This window comes from Myotis daubentonii, chromosome 8 (genome assembly GCF_963259705.1).
Source record: "Myotis daubentonii chromosome 8, mMyoDau2.1, whole genome shotgun sequence".
NCBI classification, from domain to species: Eukaryota; Metazoa; Chordata; class Mammalia; order Chiroptera; family Vespertilionidae; genus Myotis; species Myotis daubentonii.
The window spans coordinates 44,828,617-44,852,228 of record NC_081847.1 but is presented as its reverse complement, the minus strand read 5'-3'; the positions used below and the strand labels follow the sequence as shown (position 1 = coordinate 44,852,228).

The 23,612-nt window shown below is 37.1% G+C and overlaps 2 protein-coding genes across 2 annotated transcripts in view; one reads left to right on the top strand and one right to left on the bottom strand.

Moving 5' to 3' along the window:
- The window catches only part of RNF152 (ring finger protein 152), a 433,790-nt gene extending 418,034 nt beyond the window's left edge, over positions 1-15,756 (top strand). Inside the window, exon 4 of the transcript XR_009454104.1 lies at positions 15,746-15,756. The gene's annotated coding sequence lies outside the window, so the exon portion shown is untranslated. The remainder of the gene's footprint in view (positions 1-15,745) is intronic.
- Positions 1-23,612, bottom strand: part of CDH20 (cadherin 20) — a 210,827-nt gene that overhangs the window by 160,538 nt on the left and 26,677 nt on the right. The window lies entirely within an intron of this gene.

Genomic DNA, 23,612 nt, shown 5'->3' with positions numbered 1-23,612 from the left:
AAAATTTTGCTATCTTTGGGACTAATACTGGGAACTATCTTACAATTGATAGTGAAACTATCAATTGATAACAGACATTCTATCTTTTTGGTCCTAAAGAATATTTTGTAGGTCTTTCCTTATTCTTATTAAGCTTTACTGTGAGCCAGAATAATATAAAGAGAAAGTGGCTAAGTTTGTATATTTTGTATCTTAAAACTGGGAAACCAATGCAGTACTAAGAAGGGGTTTTCCTATTAATGTTTTAAGGCTTGGTGTCCTTCATGAAGCCAATAAAATTTCGACATTACAGTTTCCCGAAGAGCCTTAACAAAAATTTTAAGGGAGCATAATGATGCTTCAAGTCTGCTAAAATTATATATGCCCAGCACAAATTAAGTAGAAATTGCTTGTAGGCTTTATCAGATTAGTTAAGAGCCAGTTGGAATAAAAGAAATCCACTTTTGTGCTGTAATTATCTGAATTGATTGTGTGTTACACTGTTGAGTCATTATCATTTTTATACATCATTTCAAGAGACACAGATAGCCTAAAAGCCTGCAAATTATTTTATAAAGGAAAAAAACAATTGTGGATGTTATTCTTAAATTTTTATTTTATGTCATATTTATACAGCTATCTCAGAAAGTCTTTAATACTATGGGAAAACTATTGAGAGGAGGAAAAAAGGCCACCATCCAAATTTATCACAAGATATTATTAAATTGCTACATATTTTCTCTCTATTTGCAGTATATATTCTATTCCTGATAAGTAGCTCTGAGTGTCTCATTAATTCTGCTTGGAGTGTGGTTGTTTCCTTAAAATATATCCCACATTACACCTAAGGTGAAGTGCCATTGCCAGTTCTTTAGACATTTAAAAAAAAAGCACAACTGTTTTCCCATTGTCTACCTGATATTTTTGCCATGCTTGATCTAATTCAGAACTTTTACTAAAGAGAATGATAGTCAACAGCCATGATGGTTAATTGTACATGTTAAATTGACTGGATTACAAAGTGCCTGATATTTGGTTAGGATAAACATTATTCTGGGTGTATCTATGAGATTAACATTTGAATCAGTAAACTGAGTAAAGCTAAGGGCCTTTCCCAATGGGGGTTGGCATCCAGCCCACTGAATGCTGAATAGAAGAAAAAGACAGAGTTAGGGGAGTTCACTCTCTCTGTCAGACCATCTTTGAGTTGCAATGTTGGTCTTATGCCTTCAGACTGGAACTCAGACTAGAACTTACACGATTGGTTCTTCTCAGTCTCCAGTTTGCCAACTAAAGATTTTAGGAATTCTGTCTCCATGACCATGTTAGGCAATTTCTTTCTCTCTCTCTCCTACTGGTTCTCTTTCTCTGGAGAAACATGACTAATACTTCAGTTAGCCAAAGTCAACATCATTTTGAAAATGAAGCTATTTCATACTACTAATGTATAAGATTTAATTTTAAATACTTGTAAAAGTATTTAATCTGAGCCAATGGTGAATAATCTAGTATTTAGCATTAATCTTTTCTGATGTCAACAGAGTTCTATTGCCCTTAGGGCTCTGCAAGGAAGGTAAGGGCATCAAAGTATTAGATGCCTAGATCCCGGCATAGACATTGTAAAAGGTACAAATTTTTCCTGTTTGGGCAGACCCTTTCTTTTTATGATTTTTATTTATTTATTTCTTAAAATTCTTTATTGCTTAAAGTATTACATATAGTATTACATATGTCTCCTTTTTCCCCATTGACCTCTCCCGGCCACCCCCAGCCCCCACGGGCAGACCCTTTCTTAAAGTAAGACCTTACCTTTCCAAAATATGCAGTAAGTAACCTGTTATTTGTTGGGACTTGGACTCAATCTAATTAAAACATGCAAAGTGGCCTAATATGTGCAGATCTCTGGGGTGCAGAGGAACATAGATCCAATATACTAGTATAATTTCTTCCCTCAAGATTTAGACCCACAACATAAAAACAGATAAATGGAGTACTGGGGATCCCATAATAAAGTGCTCAAATAAGCACCTATTAGTTATCTCTCAGTGTTGTTCTTCTCTTGGTCCACTGAAAAAGACTTTATCTGGGTATATGATTGCCCTTAGACTGCATTTCCCGTACTCCTTTGCAGCTAGATGTGGCAATGAGACACAGTTCTCTCCAGTGAAATGTAATGGTGTACTAAGTACCACTTCTACAAATAATTGTCTGGATGGAAATTACTTGCTCCAAAAAAATAAAGTGACACCTCCAAGGAGATATTTGAGATATTTATATATGCCAAACTTACTTTACTCATAGAAAAACTATCTACAAAATAACTGTTCTTACCAGTAAAGTTAAAGGATAAGGTTTTCAGCATGTTTATTTTCTCTTATTCTCATTCTCTCTCTCTTTATTTGTCTCTTTGTCTCTCTCTGTATGTGTTTCTTTAAAAAATATTTTTATTGATTTCAGAGAGGAAGAGAGAGGGAGTGAGAGAAATATCAATGACGAGAAAGAATCATCCACTGGCTATCTCCTGCACGCCTCACACTGAGGATTGAGCTCACAACCTAGGCATGTGCCTTGACCGGGAATCAAATTGTGACTTCCTAGTTCATAGGTCAATGCTCAACCATTGAGCTACACTGGCCAGGCTGTATGTGTTTTATTAATAGTGAATGAGAACAGGTAATCACAAATCCAATGAGAGGCACATTTTTTTGTTTGCTTTTTTTTGTTTTTAGTTTTTAAAGGAAAGATTTGTTTGGAAAACTTCTGTTTTCAAGAGCATCAACACCTAAACAGCTTTCCAGTTGTGTTTCATAATTAGTACTAGAAATCCAGCAATACTAATGTTAGCTTGAGGAAAAGTGACTTTCTGATGGAAAAATAATAGATAGATGTAGATATTTTATATCCAAATGTAAACCCAAACTAAGAAAAACACATATGTAAAAATTCCTCATAGTTAGATAGTCACAATTCTTTTTCTTCAGAATGGAATTGTTTAGTTTATAAAAATGCTATCTTAAGAGAGCTGAGTTGTATTGCCTTGAATCTTTTAAACATTTCATAGGAAAATCAGGATAAAGAACAAATTGCTATCTATAGAGCTATGCATCCCTTTGATGTGTGAACAGGATCTACTGGAATAGTCTTGGAGGTGAGCTGATTTCACACCTCATGTGAGAATCTTGGTGGCCTCACTCTATTTTAAGGATGGAGGGCACATGTCATTGTATTGCTATGAAGTTTTTTAAAAAAATATTTTCAAGCTAGAATTGCACTACAGAACTTCATTAAATTAAAAAAACATATTCTATCAATTTTGGCGTTCAGATCAAAACCTAAAATATGTTTATGTGCATTTTATGGCTTCCTATACAATCAAGTGAGTCATATTTTCAGTAGGTACTTTTCTTAAGTCAACATGTAATTCCTTCCTACTTACTTTGGGTCTGATTTGAGGCCAAGATTGCTATTCCATTGAACAAAGAGAATTTACAGAGTTAAAGGAAGTATTTATTAGTTTGACCAATTTATTTATTACTTGACCTATATGTATTTATAAATATTTTTTAATAAATTTAACCTATTTTATGGGTTTAATTATTCTTATCTAATGTTATTGCTGTCTTTACAAAGTCCACAACCTCTTTAGTTATTGCTAAAGGCACACAAATTGAGTGGAAAAACTGATAAATAATATAATAATATTTGCCCAGAGTGGCTAGACCAGGAAATTATGCCCTCTGCAAAATGCATAGACTCATATCTTTCAGTTGTGCTTGCTCTATGTAGACAGGTTCCTGGAGACTTCAGCCAGAAACTGGAAGGACATAATTAAACCTTTAATAGATAACTAGAAGACCAAGTATTCAAGTCCACAAGAATCTAAAAACCATGAAAGTAATTAAAAATGGTTTAAACAGCAAATTTTTTGTGGGTTTAAAAAAGGGTGGGTAGATGAATTTGTATAAAATGCTGATTGAGTTCTTCTTAGTATTTTAAAAAACAAACACAGTCAGAATATAAAAAATACTCCTCTTCAGGAAGGAGTTCGCTAATGTGCTTCTATATAACTTTTTGTAAATAGTAATAATTTTAGTTACAGTTTCTGTTCAAAGAACCAAACCTAAAGTCTTATGGTTTGTTTTTTTTTTTAGATTGAAAAATTACCTTTTAAATAGTCACAAGAATTTCCCCACATTTGGAACAGACCTTTTTATTCTTGGAGGATCCACTCTGTTGGATATTATTAGTTATGCAGATGTAAGGCAGATACCTAACCTTTACTCTCAGGATATATTGACAATGAGATAATTCAATAAAATTGTGTTAAAAAATGGAGATTGGCTATATGAATCATGAAAAATTTACCCCTCTGTACACACAAACTAAATTTAAATGCAGATGCTCTATGCGTGAGAATTATGATTTGATCTAGGTATGATTATAAGTTAAGACAGGACTCAGAAAGAAAAGCACACCTGATTTTCTTGTCTCTTCATGTTAGAGAAAAGATTGTGGCTGAGAGTAGAAGACAATTGAGATGCTGGGCTAACTGTACTGACAGACTTGGGTTTCTATAGTCTAGGCCCGTGGTTGGCAAACCGTGGCTCGCAAGCCATATGCGGGTCTTTGGCCCCTTGAGTGTGGCTCTTCCACAAAATACCACATACAGTGTGATTAAAACTTCGTGGCCCATGCGCAGAAGTCGGTTTTTGGAAAGGAGATAGACAAAACAAGTATACAAGACAAGTGTGGATGGGAGAGTTGGAAGGGGTCGACCTCAGCGAACGTACCTCAGTCAGATTGACGACATTTTTAGCAAAGGCCAGCTTAGGAGTACCCTAATTACCCTAATAACAATGTACCTACCTATATAAGTTTAAAAAATTTGGCTCTCAAAAGAAATTTCAATCGTTGTACTGTTGATATTTGGCTCTGTTGACTAATGAGTTTGCCGACCACTGGTCTAGGCCATGGTACCACATCAGTCCCTAGCCTTTGAGGACATTGTTTCCATTTAGGAGATTGAATGTCTGGAGAGAAGGTTAATCTCCCCACACATGGACTAAAACATGAAGTGGGCCTTGAGTTGAGAAGGACAACTTTCTCAACCTCTGATGGGGGCTCAGTTGGTCCCAGATACCAAGGCAAGGAGGTGGGTGATGATTTCCTAGAAATTAGTCATTCTGGTCCCAGTGGTTTTGGAGCTATGGGCTTTAAAGGTAGCCAGCCATTAGGTAACTGCCAATTGATTAGCAGTTATCAATTATATTTTGTGTTGTCCATTTTCCCATCGTATCTTTAAGCCTTTATTAAGGCTTGGTCTCAGACTCTTAGAATCAGAGTCTGCCCTATGCTTTGAAAGAGCAGCCAGGAGAAAAGAAGTCAACAACTTAAAGTCAGGTGATAGCAGTCGCCATGGAAGGCACACCTGGTCTGAAGAGTGGCATACCCTGTGGCGGGACAGAAGTCCCCACAAAACTTACCAGAGAGCTCTAGAGGGCCGTGACCTGAGGAATCATAGGAAAATCTGATGGGAACTAATTTCAGGAATCTCATGAAATAGTACTTAGATATAAAATAAATATAATCTTTTTCTTGAGTCAGGAATATATAGATTTTATGCACAATAAAAGTCATTTCTGTTGGAGAGAATTAAAACATAAAACAACAAAAGCAAACCAAAAATATTGAAACCCCAAAGCAGAGTTAAACTGAATTGGGGCAAGATAAAAAAGAAAGGACAAATTAAAATCAATCCTGTCTTAGAATGACATATCAGTGAAGAAGCATTGAAATGTGGATTTGGTTGTGGGATTAAGACAGCTGAGAACGTATAACTTGATGTACTGGGGGATATTGCAGTTTTAGATAAGGGATTGGCAAACTTTCACTGTAAAGGGTCAGATAATAAGACTTTAGGCTTTGTGGGCCCATCGCTCTGTCATAACAACTCACTCTGTGGTTGTAGCACAAGAGCAGTCAGAGACCAGCCATAAACCAATGACTGTAGGCAAATTCCAGTCAAACTTTATTTATGAACACTGAAATTTCAATTTCATGTAATCTTAATGTCACAGAATATTCTTCTTCTTTTATTCCTACCCCAACCATTTAAAAATGCATTCTTAAGCCCGTGGGCTGGATGAAGACAAGCAATGGGTCCTATATTAGAGGTTCTTCTTGGGATAGATGTTGTCCATTAGGGAGCATTTGAGAAATCTTGGGAGATACTTTGGTTTCCAGTGAAGTCTTTCTTGAGCATTTATGTATTAAAATGCGTGCTATTTTATTATAAAATATTTTCCTTTTACTAATAAGTCATTATCAAATGAGAAATGAGTTGAACATTTGAATGGATCAGCAGACACAGAAAACGTTTTAGTGTGGGTATTCTGTGCAACAAAGCGAAACAAAGTCTAGGACATTGATATTAGGGGGAAAAGAGATCCTGAGAAATTTCTAGAGTGCTAGAGAAGACAAATGGAAATTAATAGTTTGATACCGATTATTTCAAATTTTAAAATGAGCAAGACATCTTTGTTGTTATCTTTATTCAGTGTGTAGCTCTTATACATACACAGTACATTCACAGGTATTTAGTGAGTGAAAAGTGTAAGGGCTTTTATAGATTCTTTCTTGACTGTGACCTCCAGCCTCATTTTTCTTCAGTGATATTTTCTCAACTTGTAATTTTACTCCCACAGGGATTTTTAAGAACATGACCTTCATGTTTGAGGAGGGAATGACTGTGATTGAAATATTGTTCTTGAAATCAGTACATTTCTGACTAACCAAGCTATTTACAGGTAGCATTCTTCTACTGGAACCATCTATAAGACATGCTGACTTGCAGTGGTGTGTATTCCTGTTTCCTAATGAAAGAAGGGAGACCATTTGGAAAATGTAAGGCCAATCATCCTATTTGTCACAAAGTTAGCTGTAGGATATAAAAAGTCATTGCTTTCTAGCTCTTAATGAGCTATTTGCTTTTGGCCATTTATTAGCCTTTCCTGAGACTAAGCCCTCTGGGCAGCTGTCAATCATTACTAAGTATTGACAGATAGGGCATGGGTATTTTTAGAAATAAAATACCTCACTTTTCTCTTTAGTTCCATTAAAAAGAAGTTTTTCCCTTATGTCCAAGGAAAGGTGTATTTTATATCCATACATATAAATGGATTACAAAATATGTGTGACCTTATTTCACTGAGTCTAGCTTCCTCAACTTAGTAAATGCAGTGTTCCAATACTATGGGTAGCAAGCCCAAAGAGGTTATAGTGATCACTATACAACACCTATAACAAGACAGACATTTCATTATCACCAGTTAATATTTATTCAGTAGGAAACAAAAACCAAAAACAAGCCAAGCAGCACTAATGAAGAAATACTGCCTTGATGCTCAGTCTCATTGCTTATGATGGAAAGCACTTTGATGAATGAGAAGTCCACAAACAGTGGTTAATTGTAGGTTGCTAATTCCCATTTTTTTCAAACCTAGAAAACATAAATCCAAGAAAAGACCATCTCCCTTTTTTTAAAAAAAAAAATATATTTTATTGATTTCTTACAGAGAGGAAGGGAGAGGGATAGAGAGAAACATCGATGAGAGAGAAACATTGATCAGCTGCCTCCTGCACACTCCCTATTGGGTATGTGCCTGCAACCAAGGTACATGCCCTTGACCGGAATCGAACCTGGGACCCTTGAGTCCCCAGGCCGATGCTCTATCCATTGAGCTAAACCAGTTAGGGCAAGACCATCTCCCTTTTTAATGAATTTTTCTTGTTTTAAAATTCATTCTTAATCTATAATATCTGAGATCATAGCCCTGTCAGGGGATGGGGGAAGGTAGACGAGGGTAAAGTGGGGGTAAACATGGTGATGGAAGGAGATTTGACTTTGGGTGGTGAACACACAATACAATATACAGAGGGTGTATCATAGAATAGTACACTTGAAACATACTTAATCTTATTAACCAATGTCACACCAATAAATTCAATAAAAACTTAAAAAGTTGTGTTAAAAGGGTGCTTTTGTCACTTAACAGATTTTATTGGCTGGCTAGTGTGGCTTAGTGGTTGAATGTCGAACTATGAACCAGGATGTCATGGTCAGGCCACATGCCCTGGTTGCGGGCTCCATTCTGTTTTGGGCATGCAGAAGGAAGCTGATATTATCCATCAATAATTACTGCTGGAGCTACCTGCTTTGCCTAATTGTTTTCTAGTTGTAGAAATTCTACTGTTATTTTAAAAGACTGTCCTGATTATGGCTTTCAAGTTAAAAATTGATCTGTCATTGAATGATCATACTTTTTAAAAAATAGACACTTTTGACGTTGATTTATTATTGGAGTAGCCAATATTGCAAAGAAAAATTTAATACTGGAAGAGTAATATGGTGATCATATAACATCAATTATGAAAATTATCCAACTTTCAGTAGGGATTAAATTTAACTGGACCTAAAGCATAGCTATACCTACTTTTAAACAATCTGAATCAATAACTAAATCAGTAACATCTGAAATCCATTTTGGAAAAGGACATGCCAGACAGGAAACAGCCTATGAACTTCAAAGCATCTTGTAAATAAGATACACTGTGCTCAAGATGAGAGACTTTGGTGTTTTATTCCTTAGCACAAAGGACTTACTAAGAAAGTCAAGTGGACAAAACAGATTATGCACCCTATAGAGTTATAACTGTCTTGCTGAGAGCAAAAATCCTATGTACTAAAAATACTATATAATAAAGAGGTTATATGCAAATTGACCATCATGCCATCACACAAATGGCTGCCCCCATGTGGTCAAAGATGGCCCCCACAAGATGGCCTGCAGGGGAGGGCAGTTGTGGGCAACCAGGCTGGCCGGGGAGGGCAGATGGGGGGGGGACCAGGCCTGCAGGGGAGGGCAGTTGGGGACAATTGGGCCAGCAGGGGAGCAGTTAGGCGTCAATCAGGCTGGCAGGGGTGTGGTTAGGGGGTGATCAGGCTGGCAGGCAGAAGCGGTTAGGGGCAATCAGGCAGGCAGGCAAGTGAGCAGTTGGGAGCCAGCAGTTCCAGATTGTGAGAGAGATGTTTGACTAAACCAGCAGTCGGACATCCCCCAAGGGGTCCCAGATTGGAGAGGGTGCAGGCTGGGCTGAGGGACACCCCCCCCCACCACCACCAGTGCATGAATTTTGTGCACCGGGTCTCTAGTTCACAAATAAGAGATAACTCTTGGAAATGAAAATTTAAACATGGGCTACAAAGCCCTTTTAAAATATATCACCTAAAACTACTAGGCTTAGCATATAATCATTAACATATAAGCTGGATATTTTAAAGATAATTCTTAAATTGAATGTGTATTATACATAGAGTTACATACTCCCATTAATATATATATCCTATAAATGAAGAGATTGGAAATCTATATATTATATTATCTTCTGATTTAGGGAAGCAGCATGGAGTAAAACATGAGCTTTGCAGTCAGAGAAACCTGAGTTCAAATTCCAGTGCTGCCCTTATATGTTGTTTGAGCTTGGGTAAATCATGTAACTTCTCTGAGCCTCAGTTTCCACAATTTAAAATACTACCAACTTACGTTGTAGTATTGTCACTTGAAATACCTGTATCTATCCCATGCATAGTAGGCCCACATAACAAGTGGTGCTACTTTGCTTTTTTCTCCTGATATTTTGTTTGAATCCTAATCCCAAATTATAGTTTATATTGGACATTTCCTATAAATGATTTCTATTTTATGCCTTATTTTAAGTAAAATTATTATTTATTAGAAATTACGTTTTAAATTATTAATTGTGAGGCATAGCTATTCTATGAGACAAATAGAATGAGGAAAATTCCTTATTTAAAGAGCTCCCAACTAATTTGGAATTATTTTTTTCTGAAACAGAACTAGTTCCTATTTTATTTTTTTCAAGGATGGCTTTATGTAAATTTCACATCTTGGTTATAAATTTCACCTCCTTTTTGCCACATGAGAAAAATGTTTTTCTTCTACAGAAGGATGATTTGGAAGTAATATTTATTAAATAGTGTACTTATATATTAAATGCAGTTGGCTACTAATTTGTTATAAAGAGATATGATATGTGTAATTAATGTAATAATTTTTTAAATATATAGTATAAACATAAAATAGTCTTCTAGGACTTTGGCAATGTCTGCACATTTAAAATTAACACTTCCAAGCTCATTCTATGAAGCCAGCATCACCCTAATACCAAAACCAGATAAGGACAATACAATGAAAGAGAATGACAGGCCACTATCCCTCATGAACATAGATGCCAAAATCCTCAACAAAATGCTAGCAAATCAGATCCAGCAGTACATCAGAAAGATCATACACCATGACCAAGTAGGATTTATCCCAGGGATGCAAGGATGGTACAATATCTGCAAATCAATAAACATGACACATCATATAAACAAATTAAGAGATAAAGATCACATAGTCATTTCAATTGATGCAGAAAAAGCATTTGACAAAATCCAACACCCTTTCTTGATAAAAACTTTCAGCAAGGTGGGAATAGAAGGATTATACCCCAACATAATAAAAGCCATATATGACACACCCACAGCCAACATCATACTCAATGGGCAAAAACCAAAACCATTTCCCCTAAGAACAGGAACAAGACAGGAATGCCCACTCTCACCACTCCTGTTCGACATAGTACTGGAAGTACTAGCCATTGTGATCAGACAAGAAGAAGAAATAAAAGGCATCCAAATTGGAAAAGAAGAAGTAAAACTGTCCTTATTTGCAGATGACATGATACTATACATAGAAAACCCTAAAGACTCCATCAAAAAATTATTAGACTTAATAAATGAATTTGGCAATGTAGCAGGATACAAAATTAATGCCAAGAAATCTATGGCATTTCTAGACACCAGTAGTGAACTTACAGAGAGAGACTAAAAAAGCAATCCCATTTACCATCTCACCAAAAAAATTAAGATACCTAGGAATAAACTTGACTAAGTAGGTAAAAGACCTATACACGGAAAACTACAGGACACTGAAAAAGGAGGTAGAGGAAGACATAAACAGATGGAAGAACATAGCGTGTTCATGGATTGGTAGAATCAACATCATCAAGATGTCCATACTACCCAAAGCAATCTATAGATTCAGTGAACTCCCCATTAAAATACCAAGGGCATATTTCACAGACCTAGAACAAACTTTTCAAAAATTCATCTGGAATAAAAAAAGACACCGAATAGCTGCAGCAATCCTGAGAAAGAAGAACAAAGTAGGTGAGATCTCAATACCAGATATCAAGCTGTATTACAAAGCCACTGTTCTCAAAACAGCCTGGTACTGGCACAAGAACAGACATATAGATCAATGGAATAGAATAGAGAACCCAGAAATCGACCCAAACCACTATGCTCAATTAATATTTGACAAAGGAGGCATGAACATACAGTGGAGTCAAGACAGCCTCATCAATAAATGGTGTTGGGAAAATTGGACAGATACATGAAAAAAAAAATGAAACTAGACCACCAACTTACACACCGTACACAAAAATAAACTCAAAATGGATAAAGGACTTAAACATAAGACGGGGAACCATAAAAATACTAGAGGAATCCAGAGGCAGTAAACTTTTAATTGTTTTTAAAAATATTACGTGTGACATCTATCTTTATAATTGTTAGAATAATCTATTTCACCTTAAAATATATTTTGCCCCTATTTACATTTACCAGTTGCTTCACCCTACATTGAAACAGCAGTTCTTTCTGTCACCATTTATCAATTATTTAAAATATCTGAGGCATCAACACATAGAAGGTATACCAGATTTCCTAATAAACATTTGCTATTAAATAAAAAAAGAAAGTGAGTATGATCTGTAGAATAATGATCCCCCCAAAGACATCCACGTCCTTTTCCCCAGAACTTGTTATAATGCAAAGGTATAATTCAGGAAGCAGATGGAGTTAGGGTTGTTAATCAGACCTGAAGGAGAGTATCCTGAATTATTCAAGTAGCCCCAACATGATCACAGGGTCCTGTAATGGGTTGAATTGTGCCCCACCCCCATTCATATGTTGAAGTTCTAACCTCCATTACCTCAATATGCGACCTTATTTGGAAATAGGGCCTTTGCATAGGTAGTTAAGTTAAAATAAGGTTATTAAAGTGGGCTCTACTCAAACTTGATGAGTATCTTTATAACAAGAGGAGATTGGACATAGACAGGTATAGAGGGAAAATGAAGTGAACATACAGGAAGGAGGCTGTCAGCTATAAGTGAGGAGAGAGGCCTGGACCAGATGTTCCTCTCACCACTCTCAGAAGCAACAGACTCTACCAACACCCTGATCTGGACTTGTAGCCTCCACAACTGTGAGACAACACATTTCTGTTGTTTAGGCCACAGGCTGTGGCACTTCGTTACATCAGTTTGTTACTAGCAAACTTACACAGGCCCTTTAAATGTGGCCCAGGGAGGCAGAGTCACTGAGTGATTCAATGCAAGAAAGATTAGACATGCCATTGCTGACTTTGAAGATGGAAGGGGCCATAAGCCAATAACGCAAACAATTTCTAGAAGCTGGAAAAGGCAGGGAAACAGATTCTCCCCTGGAGCTTCCTGAAAGGAATGAATGCAACTCTGCTGACACCTTGATTTGGGGCCAGTGAGACCCATTTTGGACTTCTGTAAGCTGGTAAATGTGTGTTGTTTTAAGCCACTAAGTGTAAAACTACTTAGACATAAAAACCCTAGACAGTGAGTGAGTTTAATTTCTCGCAGGTATGAAATCTGATTTCCTTGGGGTCCTGCTTGGATTCCTTTTGTTCTGGTTTTATCTGTTGAGGGTTCAAAGCTTTGGGGCTAATTTTTCCCTGTCTGCTACTTCAGAGAACATGTAAAACATTTTTAAAGGACCTCGTCATGCTTCTTCTCTTCTCACTTTCTTAAGAATTGCAAACTCTTTTAGGATTTTCTCTTGCTCTACATCACAGAAAATGTTTTAGAAATGTGTACCTTTTCTAAAAAGCCTAGAGAAGCCTTTCATACTAAGGCATACAATAGACCCATTTTCTTTTTCCTCTTTTCTTCTCTGAAATTGCAATCCTGCATGTAACTCTTAAGTCACACACGGATGGCCACTAGTAGACTAAGAATTAGGAATTGATTTTGTCTGTTTGACCCCTAATATACTCATTCTTAATGCCTGCAAGACTCCTCTGTAATTACACAGTTTTAATAGTAATTTAGCATTGTATAAAGTAATAATTAATAGATAATTTTTAGACAAAATACAACCATGCAAGAAGAGGTTTTGTTATACCTTTCTGCTTTCTTTCACTGTTGGAAATGAAATTAGAAAAAGGAATTATGAAAAGTTGTGTGTGTACAACAACATTACAAATATCCAAGTAGCATTCAATTTTTTCTAGAATAAGCTGTGTAACAAATGTTTTAAAATTATAATTAAGGTATGCTTAACTAAGAAGCTGTCTACTTATTATAGATTCATTTCATGTTTAAAATTAGTAAATACAAATCCCATTATTTTTGTAACTTATACAAACTACTATTTTTTAAAAATATCAAAACCTGTTATAAAAACACAAGAATTTATGGGCATGCCCAATTCTTTAATGCACATCTTAAAGAAATAATGCCACATTCATATTATAAACATTACATTTTCTTCACAATATAACTTTAATAATGACTAAGGAAACTAAAAATGGTCAAAAGGAGGCCATTGGGAAGCAGAAGCCCTTTTATTCTAACTTGAATACCAAATGTTGACTGCACTAATGATGTTGGTTCAGGCTTCTTGCTTCAAATGGCAGAATGTGAGTTTATTTTTCTCTGGCCTCTGACATTTACACAAGAAATGAATAATATCTAGGATAAGAGAATTCAGGAGGCCAGTTTTATTTTATTTATTTATTTTTAAATTATATTTTATTTTTTCCAGTAGCCATTTATCCCCCCTGTATGTCCTTTTCCACCTTTACCGACCCCTTCCCTGGCCATCGCCACAGTGTTGCATGTCCATGAGTTCCCTCTCTCTTTTCTTCTTTTCTTGCTCAATCTCTCTACCCCAACCCTCCCATTTTCCCCACCCCCGAGGTGTCTGCCTGCTCTCTATGAGTCTGTCTTTATTTTGCTTGGTGGTTCAGTTTGTGCATTAAATTCCATACATGAGTGAAATCATATGGAGGAGGCCAGTTTTAGAACTAAGTGGAATTTGAGAATTTAGTATTACAGATGAATTGATAAGGATCTCACAATAGCCTATATTTATGAGTGATCACCATGATTATCAAATTAGATAATGCGTATGAAATCCATAAGTCACTTAAAATGTGCAATGTTACAAGTAATATTGCTTTTTTAAAAAGTTATAGTGCGTATAACAACAAAACTCCAATATTGTTACCAAAAAGTTTTCCTATAATGAGTTTTAAATACTTTAAAATTTTAGATACACAAATTCTCAAAGATTACTTCTATTTTGTAAAAGTGTTGAAGACTTGCGATACTTGCCTAATGTTAGGCCAAACATTTTGTCACTGAAATGTGAGTTTTACTGGTTCAGGAGCTTACAAATTTATAGAATCCATGAGTTCCAAGAAAACATTTACCTGCCAAGGGACTTGATTTCCAGGAATCTGTAAACTCAATATAACTACAAGAGTTTTTAGGTTTGGAAAATATACCTTCTCAACTATTCAATCAACAGCCTCACCTCTCTGATTCATATTTGAGAACAAAAACCAAACAACAACAAAAAAATTATAAAGGGGTAAGGGGAACCACTTCTTGGCCTTTTGGTTAAGATCAAGTGTAAAAAGGGGTGAAGGAGTTGTGGTTCTGAGCTGCCAGGAGAGAGTTCCCAAAATTCTTTCATTAAAGCTCATAGTTTTACTCACTGGACCCTTTTTACTCCTGAGAATATCACTGGGAATCCATTACTATACTACGGTATCTGAAGAAATCAAGTGTGGAGGTCTGGTTTCCCATGAGATTAGAAATTGTTAAAACTCTGAATAGGAGTTGAAAACCCATGGCACCTGGGACCAGTTAACGTTGAGGCAAACGGTCCTGCAATCCTGAGGAGGACTCGGGGAATCTCTGCTGCAGTCCAGCTCAGTAATGGATGTTCACAGTGATGCCTGACTCTTCACTGACAGGATCCTTTTGAAGACACTGCAGTAGTCATGGTTCGGGCACTGCTGATTCATTCCACAAAGGCTATTGATCACCTACTACATGCGAAGCAGATGTGAATGAAACACGTTTTCTGCTCCTGAGGACTGTGTGTGTGATCTATTAGGGCAGCAGACAGATGTGAAAAGAAGTAATTTCTAGATAGAAAGTTATATGCCCTGAAAGTGGAGACAGAATACTCTGGAAGCACAGGCTTTTCCTAGTTAAGAAAATGTGATTTATGTCCAAAATAAAATAGTAAAAATAATTTTAATGCTTACAGTTAAAGATATAAAATCTCATCTCTAGCTTAGGTATGTAGAATGACTTATTCCTGTAGCCATAGCTTTAGCATGATTAGTTTTTAGTTTGTTTTGTTTTGCCTAATAGTTAACGTGTTACAAAGAAGTTTTAATTCATTTAAATTAATTATAGAAATGGGTCACTGCTTAGCTGGACTAAAGTTTCAGTTCTAAGCCATACTAACCCACTTTCACTTTTGGCATTGCACAATATCACCTCAATAGCACTGCACTGTATGAAGATGAGCTTTACTAGTACCTTGTTTTCCTTCATTCTCTCTCTCTATATATACATATACACATACACACACACACACACATATATATATGTATATATATATATTTTTTAAAAACAATATAAAGATCCACTCAAGGGAGGACCATCCATCTCATTTCATTTAGGTCATGCAGTTACACACCATCAAAGGCCGAATTCTCTTCTGTAAGCTGTCATCAACTTTGATGTCATAAAAAGCTGTTACTACCATCCTGTGGGATGAATTTCCTGACTCTTGTTTTAAGTAAAATAAAATAAAAATTTATAGACCTTCTTCATAAACCCACAATAAGTCATTCTCTCTGTGACATGCAGCACAAGCCCAGAAAATAAGCAGTACTGTAAGCCACATGAATGCAAAATGTACACTCTTTCATCCAAAGAACAATAATAGTTAAAATATGCTGAAGCATGCCTTTCATTTCTTCATTAAAATCATACCAGACACTTTAAAGGAATGCTATGTTTCTATTTTTCTGAACTTTTATTAGTCTTAGTTCTTATTCTTGAGAAATTCTCTCCTGCCTCCACCCCATAAATTAGCTACAATGGAAAGAATGACATTATTGCATGTTTGTTACATTATTATTTGATAGAGGAGACTTTTGGGGTCCCATAAGAAGTACACTGCCCAAATAAAGAGATTCACACCCAGCCTTCTCAACGTGCCCCAAAACCCTGCAGCATCCTGTAGTCATTACTGTTTACCTTCATCCCAAATGCCTTTGGGATGTTTGAAGTATGTTCTTTTTTTAATCACCCAAGCTAGACTGTAAACTCTTTAAAGGCAGGGCCAAATATCTCTATCCTTTCTCCACAATTCAAGCACAGATCCGGGCATGTTAGGAGAGCAGGTGAACACTTGTTAATTAATCATAAAAGGTGTACCTGCTGTTATTCATTTCTGCCCTTGGATCATGAAGATGGCAAGAACAGGACAGAACTTCCCCAGGGCATTTAAATCTTCAAAGTCTCTTATCCCAAAAGCTTTGCCTTCTGTGAAGGTTACTGAACTGTGATTTTGCTCCTAAAGCACTTCCTTCATTGGCCAAAAATGATAACTTTTTTTTGAGAAACTGAATAAATTATAAGCATGTATAATATAAATAAGTATACTGAAGCAAAGATGCTCTGTGATGTGTACCATTATTACTCTACTTAAAACGTCTGCTTCCCTGGCTCTCATGCTCCTCGTCTTCTCTGTTTATCAGCATAGTGCTTGTTTAATTTACTTAATTTTATATTTATTGTCTGTTTGTCTGTCCCACTAGAAGGTAACTTGTAAGACACTGGGATTTTTTGTTCATGTCATTAACACCTAGGTTAGCCCTTTGTGGCCAGTGGGCACTCAGTAAATATGTGTTGAATAAATTAGAAAAGAGGTGGTGTTTATAAGTGGGAAGGACATTGGGCCCTGAGATGTAACACCTATTTATCCTTGGCCTTTCGATAAATAGCACTTATATTTTTAGGTCTCTGTTTTTCCCTTCTGTATAATAGAAAGAGAGATGGTATATATTATGGATCCTTAATATCTCTGCTAATTAAAATGATCCATAAATAGAAAAGAATTTTTAAACACTAGATTGAACCATGCCCTAGAAAAAGTTTAAAACATTTCTTCCTAATATTGGTAGGTTTTCTGAAATTTTAATTTTAAGTGATGGTTTCGAGTTATGGTGGGAGAGAAGAAACCTTTTGTGGGGTAATGGGGCTCTGGGTCCTGGTCCTAGGTCTGCCTCAGACTTTCTGTGTGACCTTTGCTAATTCACTAATCTCTCTGGAGATGAAGTTCTTCATCTGTAAAGTGGAGATGAATAATTAGCAAGGTTGCTATCAAGAGAATGCTGCTGAGGGAATGTTTGAAAAACATAAAGCTCTGTGCAAGTATAAATTAATATTGTAATTATTATAATTCTGAGGATTATCTTAGATCAAGACATCAAACCATCTGTGTTGATTGGCTGGCTTTATTTTATAATCTATTGTGTTCTGATGCTTGCATAAAATACAGAAGACAAAATGGAAACAAATTAAAATATGAGCCACATTTAAATTTTAGTTTTAGATTTAATAGACAAAATGTTTCTCTGTCAACTTGCATGCTCTAAATGTTTATAAACTGAGAATTTCTGTACCTGGCTGGTCATGGAATGGCACTAGCTGGCACTTAGACCTCTGAAGATTCTTCTCATTTGATTACTGAAACCAGTGAGTGACTGATCAGAGAGGTATATTTGTAAAATTATTATTTTCCATTCTTAGCTCAGCAATTATTAGATTTTTTCCTATGTATGCATTTCAAAAAGCTAATTGACTTAGATCAGCAATTTTCAACTTTTTTCATCTTATGGCATGCATAAACTAATTACTAAAATTCCGTGGCACACCAAAATAGGCATAATTTTGATTCAGTCATACTGGATGGCTATTGCTGTGTTGGCTGTTGTCATTTTCTTATTTTGACAATCTAAGGGAAAAGAGGTCAGTGCCCCTGACTAAAAAGTCAGGTATCGCATGTTTTAAAAATTCATGCAGCACACCAGTGACTCTTATAGCATACTGGTCGAAAATTGCTGACTTAGATGATAAAATTCATAAACAAAAATCAGGTAAAGTGAACTTATAGAAAAATTAGAAAAAACCACTGATAGAAAAAGGCACTGTAAAATCTTTGAGAAAGACAATTTTCTCCCTTATTTTAAAATTTTATTCAAGTGTATAGCACTACCAATGCTGGAATCTGTTAAACGTGGTATGGACGGTGTCCTTGAGTTCAGGTATTCACCGTTCTCCCAGGTCCTTCTCTAAACTTCTCTAAGCTCCTTCTAGCTCCTTCTCCTAGTTCAGGGGTGGGCAACCCCTGGCACCCGTGCCAAACATGGCACACCAGTAACTTTTGTTGGCACGTGAAACCCTCTCTTATAATCTTCCATTTACAATTTTTTTCTTAATATCGACTTTTTTATTTTTCAGATAAATTCAGTGTAGGTGCATCTTAGATAAAGAAACAATTTTACATAACATGTATACATTAAAAAATAAATGTATTTTTCATCATCATATACTGTGTTTTTGTCGCTCGAATGAATTTTATTATTTCTTCAAGATTCTTCACATACGTACACCTTAAGAGATATCAAGTAGGCGTAACATGTTCTCAAAAAACTAGGGTTGGCACGCAGAAGAATTTTGAGTCAGAGATTTTGCTGGTTTTGGCATGCACTCAAAAAGGTTGCCCACCCCTGTCCTAGTTCCTCTTAGCTATTCTCCTAGCTCCTCCTCCTGGCTTCTCCTCCTACCTCCTCTCCTGGCTCCTTCTTCTACCTTCTTCTCCAAGCTTTTGTTACTACCATGCTTCTAGCAGAGGGGAAAGGTAACCACAAAGCAAGCAAAAAGTGAGTGGAATTTTCTTTTGCAAACTAATTGAAGTACTTATAGTCACTGTACAGAGCTTGTTAGTGACTTTCAGATAGTCTGTCTGAATGATAATCATATTAATTGTCCACCTTATGATATAGTGCCAAGGACCCAGGCTGAGATTTATTTGCTTGAAAATTCTGAGGCAGAAATGATGGTAGTTTCTGCATTGCTAACCTGAGTGTGTCAAATATAGTATGCTTTCTGCAAACTGCAACTGATACGTAAGAGAAAATTTTGAGTGCAGGAAAAAATTCACGGTTTTGATGGCAACTCAAAGAAATGGTCGCCCACGGTCTCTTTCCCTGCACCCAGCCCTGGATCAGGCAGAATTGGAAAAGTGTTGGATCCTTTGTCCTGGCTGTGCTTTGGCACTCTCTGCTCCTTCTCCCTGCGATGTTCCCACCTTCGTCACCAGGTACATTCTTATTGATTCTTCAGGTGTCATCTCCCATCTGAGGCCTGACTCAGTGCCTCCAGGCAGAGCATGTAGGGTGCCTATGTCCACAGACTTGGTACAGCCTAGCTGCTCAGCCCAACCCTCCACATGCCCCCTGCCCTGCATGCACTACTCCATTATACACTCACCACTGGGGGTTGTGGCAGCTTGTGTATCATTCGCAAGACTGAGCACTACTAGACAGGCTTTGTTTCTTTCAGCTTGCATTCCCTCTGTTTATATTAGCGAATAAAACATGCATTTAATTTATTCCTTTATACATGTATGCTTACTTTTTCTTTTTTTCCATTCCTCAATCTAATATCTATTATCAATTTTGGGGAACGGCTTGTCAAGGCATAAGCCACGCCCCTCCCTCTTGCTCATTTAAATAGTTTGGGGCACTTTTTCTCAAAGTGTAGCCCACAGATCATCTATATCAAAATCACTTGAGGAGCTTGCTAAATGAAGCTTCCTAGGTTCCACATCCCACCTAGAGACTATACAGTCTTAGTTTAGCACTATCTGTACCTCCGCTTCACCCAGGTAATCTATGCTGCCACCCCTATTCAGGGAAAGTAGAGTGCAAAGAAAAAAATTATTGCATTTTCTACAAGCTCTCCAGTGATTCTTGGACACCCTAAAAGTTGACAGCCACTCTTTCTTTAGGATGTTGCTAACGATTATTTCATAACAGATTAGAAGAGTTTCCCTTGCTCAAGGGACAGTTACCTGTGTTTGTTGCTTCTCTGAGCACAGGGATGGAACCAGGGCTCGATGCTAAACCCAGGACATTGACTGAGCAGCCCAGCACCTACTCTGGAGTCTTGACTATCAGAAAAATAGCTATAATGATGGATGATTATCAGTGACTGGAACTCAAGGCCAGAAAGATCAATTTTGGTTCACCTATGAGCAGCAGCTTTTGTTTTCACACATGTTTAACACTCCTCAGTGTATCCAAATGTTTTTGTCTCTGTAGAAAGAGCCCCCAGGAATGGGACAGTTTGATCATTCTTTTTAATGTATCATCCCTCAGGCTTTACAAGAAAGACATATCCTGGTGTAGCACTATTTTTACCACACTTTACCCAGATAATGCACGCTCTCCACCTTATTCAGTGAAGGTAGAGAGGAAAGAAAATGAATTCTTAGAAGATTGGCCATGAAAAGGTACTCATTTATGCCCATGAGGGAACGGGAAAAAGATTTCTAAGCTTGGTGCATTCTTTGTTCTTCTTTCTTTTTATTTATTTATTTTCCTGATCTCCTAGCTTTTTGTCCCTGCAGCAGGACAAATGAATATAAAGGAAAAATCTGTGCCAAAAAAAAAAATCTGAGCATAATGAATGCTAAATCTTTGGGATAAGAAAAATATAGTCCCTCTATTCTGCTCTGCAGAATGTATCATGGGGGATGCAAGAGAAAGGTGGAATAGGGAAGTCACATTGAGGTCATTTATTATATCTACCAAGTTTGAATCAGAAACAAAAATCAGACAGTCACAAACGTGTATTCAAAGACTTAGAGATCTAACAGTAGAATGTGAACATTTAATGTCTCAATTGTTTGCTTCAAAAGGGATCTAGAGATGTTTGTGAGGAATTATTTAATGTATGTTCTTAGACTTTAAGAAAGAAAAGGTGCAAGACAAATTTTGAATAACAATCTCTAGAATACAGAAAGTGTGAAAAAAATGTTCATGGCACAGGTATTTACAGTAATTAAAAGCAGAGGCTTATAAATGATGGGGGAGTCAAAAGTCCCATGCATATACCAAACAATTGGAAATCTTTTCCTCAAATACATTTGATGGCCAAGAAAACCATACTCCCTCCTCCTCCCCCACCTCCTCTCCCTCCCCCTCCTCCTCTCCCTCCCCCTCCTCCTCTCCCTCCCCCTCCTCCTCTCCCTCCCCCTCCTCCTCTCCCTCCTCTTGACCAGAATTGAACCCGGGACCCTTCAGTCTGCAGGCCAATGCTCTATCCACTGAGCCAAACCAGTCAGGGCTCTTTAGAAGGAAGATAAAACAACCTCAAAAAGAATGATGTATATAACGGGTTAATTTCCAGAGCATTCACAGATGCCATTGATGTTGCAAGTCTTCCTTCCGGAATTGTTTTCAATTTTCAATTAAGGGGCTCTTTTAAAGCAAAGAGATGAACCTGGTGAAAGGGAGAAAGAGAGTGAGGAGGGAGTGTGGGGAAGAGAGGCTTTGTAATGACTTCCATGTGAGGACAGCCTGGGACCCCTTTATCCAACCTCATCTCCTTCCATCCTTTCTTTTTCTTTATGGTTAGAACACATCATAATTTCCCAACTTGTACATTATTTCAAGCCTCTGGGGTCTTACTTGGACTGCTCTGTGTCCAAATAGAGTTCTTTTTCCCTCCTTTTGGTACGGATTCAAAACCCTCTGCCTTTCTCCTTTCCTTCTTGCAGTGGTTCTCAACCTGTGGGTCGTGACCCTTTCACAGGGGTCGCCTAAGACCATCAGAAAACACATATATAATTATATATTGTTTTTGTGATTAATCACTATGCTTTAATTATGTTCAATTTGTAACAATGAAATTGGGGGTCACCAAAACATGAGGAACTGTATTAAAGTGTCGCGGCATTAGGAAGATTGAGAAACACTAGGGAAAAAGTAGAGAGGAGAAGAGCCCTGACTTGTTTGGCTTAGTGGACAGAGTGTTGGCCTGCAGACTGAAGGGTCCCAGGTTCAATTATGGTAAAGGGCATAGACTCTAGGAGAGTCTTTCTAATTACCTTTTCCTGTCTGTGTGAGGTACCCTCCCCTGGGGCCCAGGGCTATCCTGTGCTTATCTCTGTCATGGTTCTAGTCATATTGGATGGAAATAATCACTCTGATCCTCTTTTCTAATTAGATTGTGGACTCTTCAAGGACAGGAAGGTCTCTTACTCATTTTTTTAAAATATATTTTTTATTGATTTCAGAGAGGAAGGGAGTGGGAGAGAGAAACATTAGTGATGAGAATCATTGATTGGCCGCCTCCTGCATGCCCTCTACTGGGGATCGAGCCTGCAACCCAGACATGTGCCCTTGACTGGAATTGAACCCAGGACCCTTTATTCTGCAAGCCAATGCTCTATCCACTTAGCCAAACCATATAGGGTGATGACTCAGCACTACTAACATGTGGGGACAGATAAGATGTTGGTCTTATTTCACTCCTTCTTCCATTCCCACGTGGAATCTTGGGTTGTCAGCCATGTCTCTTGCTTTCTTCTCTATTCATCGAACACCAGGTTCATCTGTTTCAGTGGTTCACAACCTTGGCTGCCTCCAGAATGAGGCTGGCCCAGAAATCAGGATTTTAAAAAGATTCCCAGGTGATTCTAATGTGCAGCCAAGGTTGAGAACCACTGCTTTAGAGGGTTTTAAGCAAAAGGGTGATATAATCTAGTTTATTCTTGGACAATATTCTGTCTGCTGTATGTAAATTAGCAGAGAGGCAAGATGGAAGCAGAGGGAACAGTTAAAGGCTGTTGCAAGAGATGATGTTCTTTCCATTCATTTTACAACAAGTATTTTGGTGTAGTCCTGCCTTCACAAATTAGATGTGGCATTAGTATTAATAGCTGGGCTGTTTGACAAATTCCTGTGTGTCTGGAATATAGAATTAGGCTCTACTCTTTCTGGAAAGTACTTCAAGGACTTGTCTGCAGTGTGAGGATACTTAGGTATCTCTTTTTAGCTTGCAGATGTTTAAATGACGTGAGTTAATCAGTGGTTATGTACTTTGTCTCCTTGCCTCACTTATTCTCACCCTTGTAAATCTCTCTTCACCTTGTTTTTTTCTCTTTTCTGTTTCCCTTGCTAGGGATCATTAAAACATTAGCCAGAGCTGTTGCCAAAGTAATTGAAGGCCACCTGTCTTAAGAATCATCCTAATGAAAAACAAGGGACTTAGAAAATTGATCAAATTGAGTTTCTTAACTGCCTGTG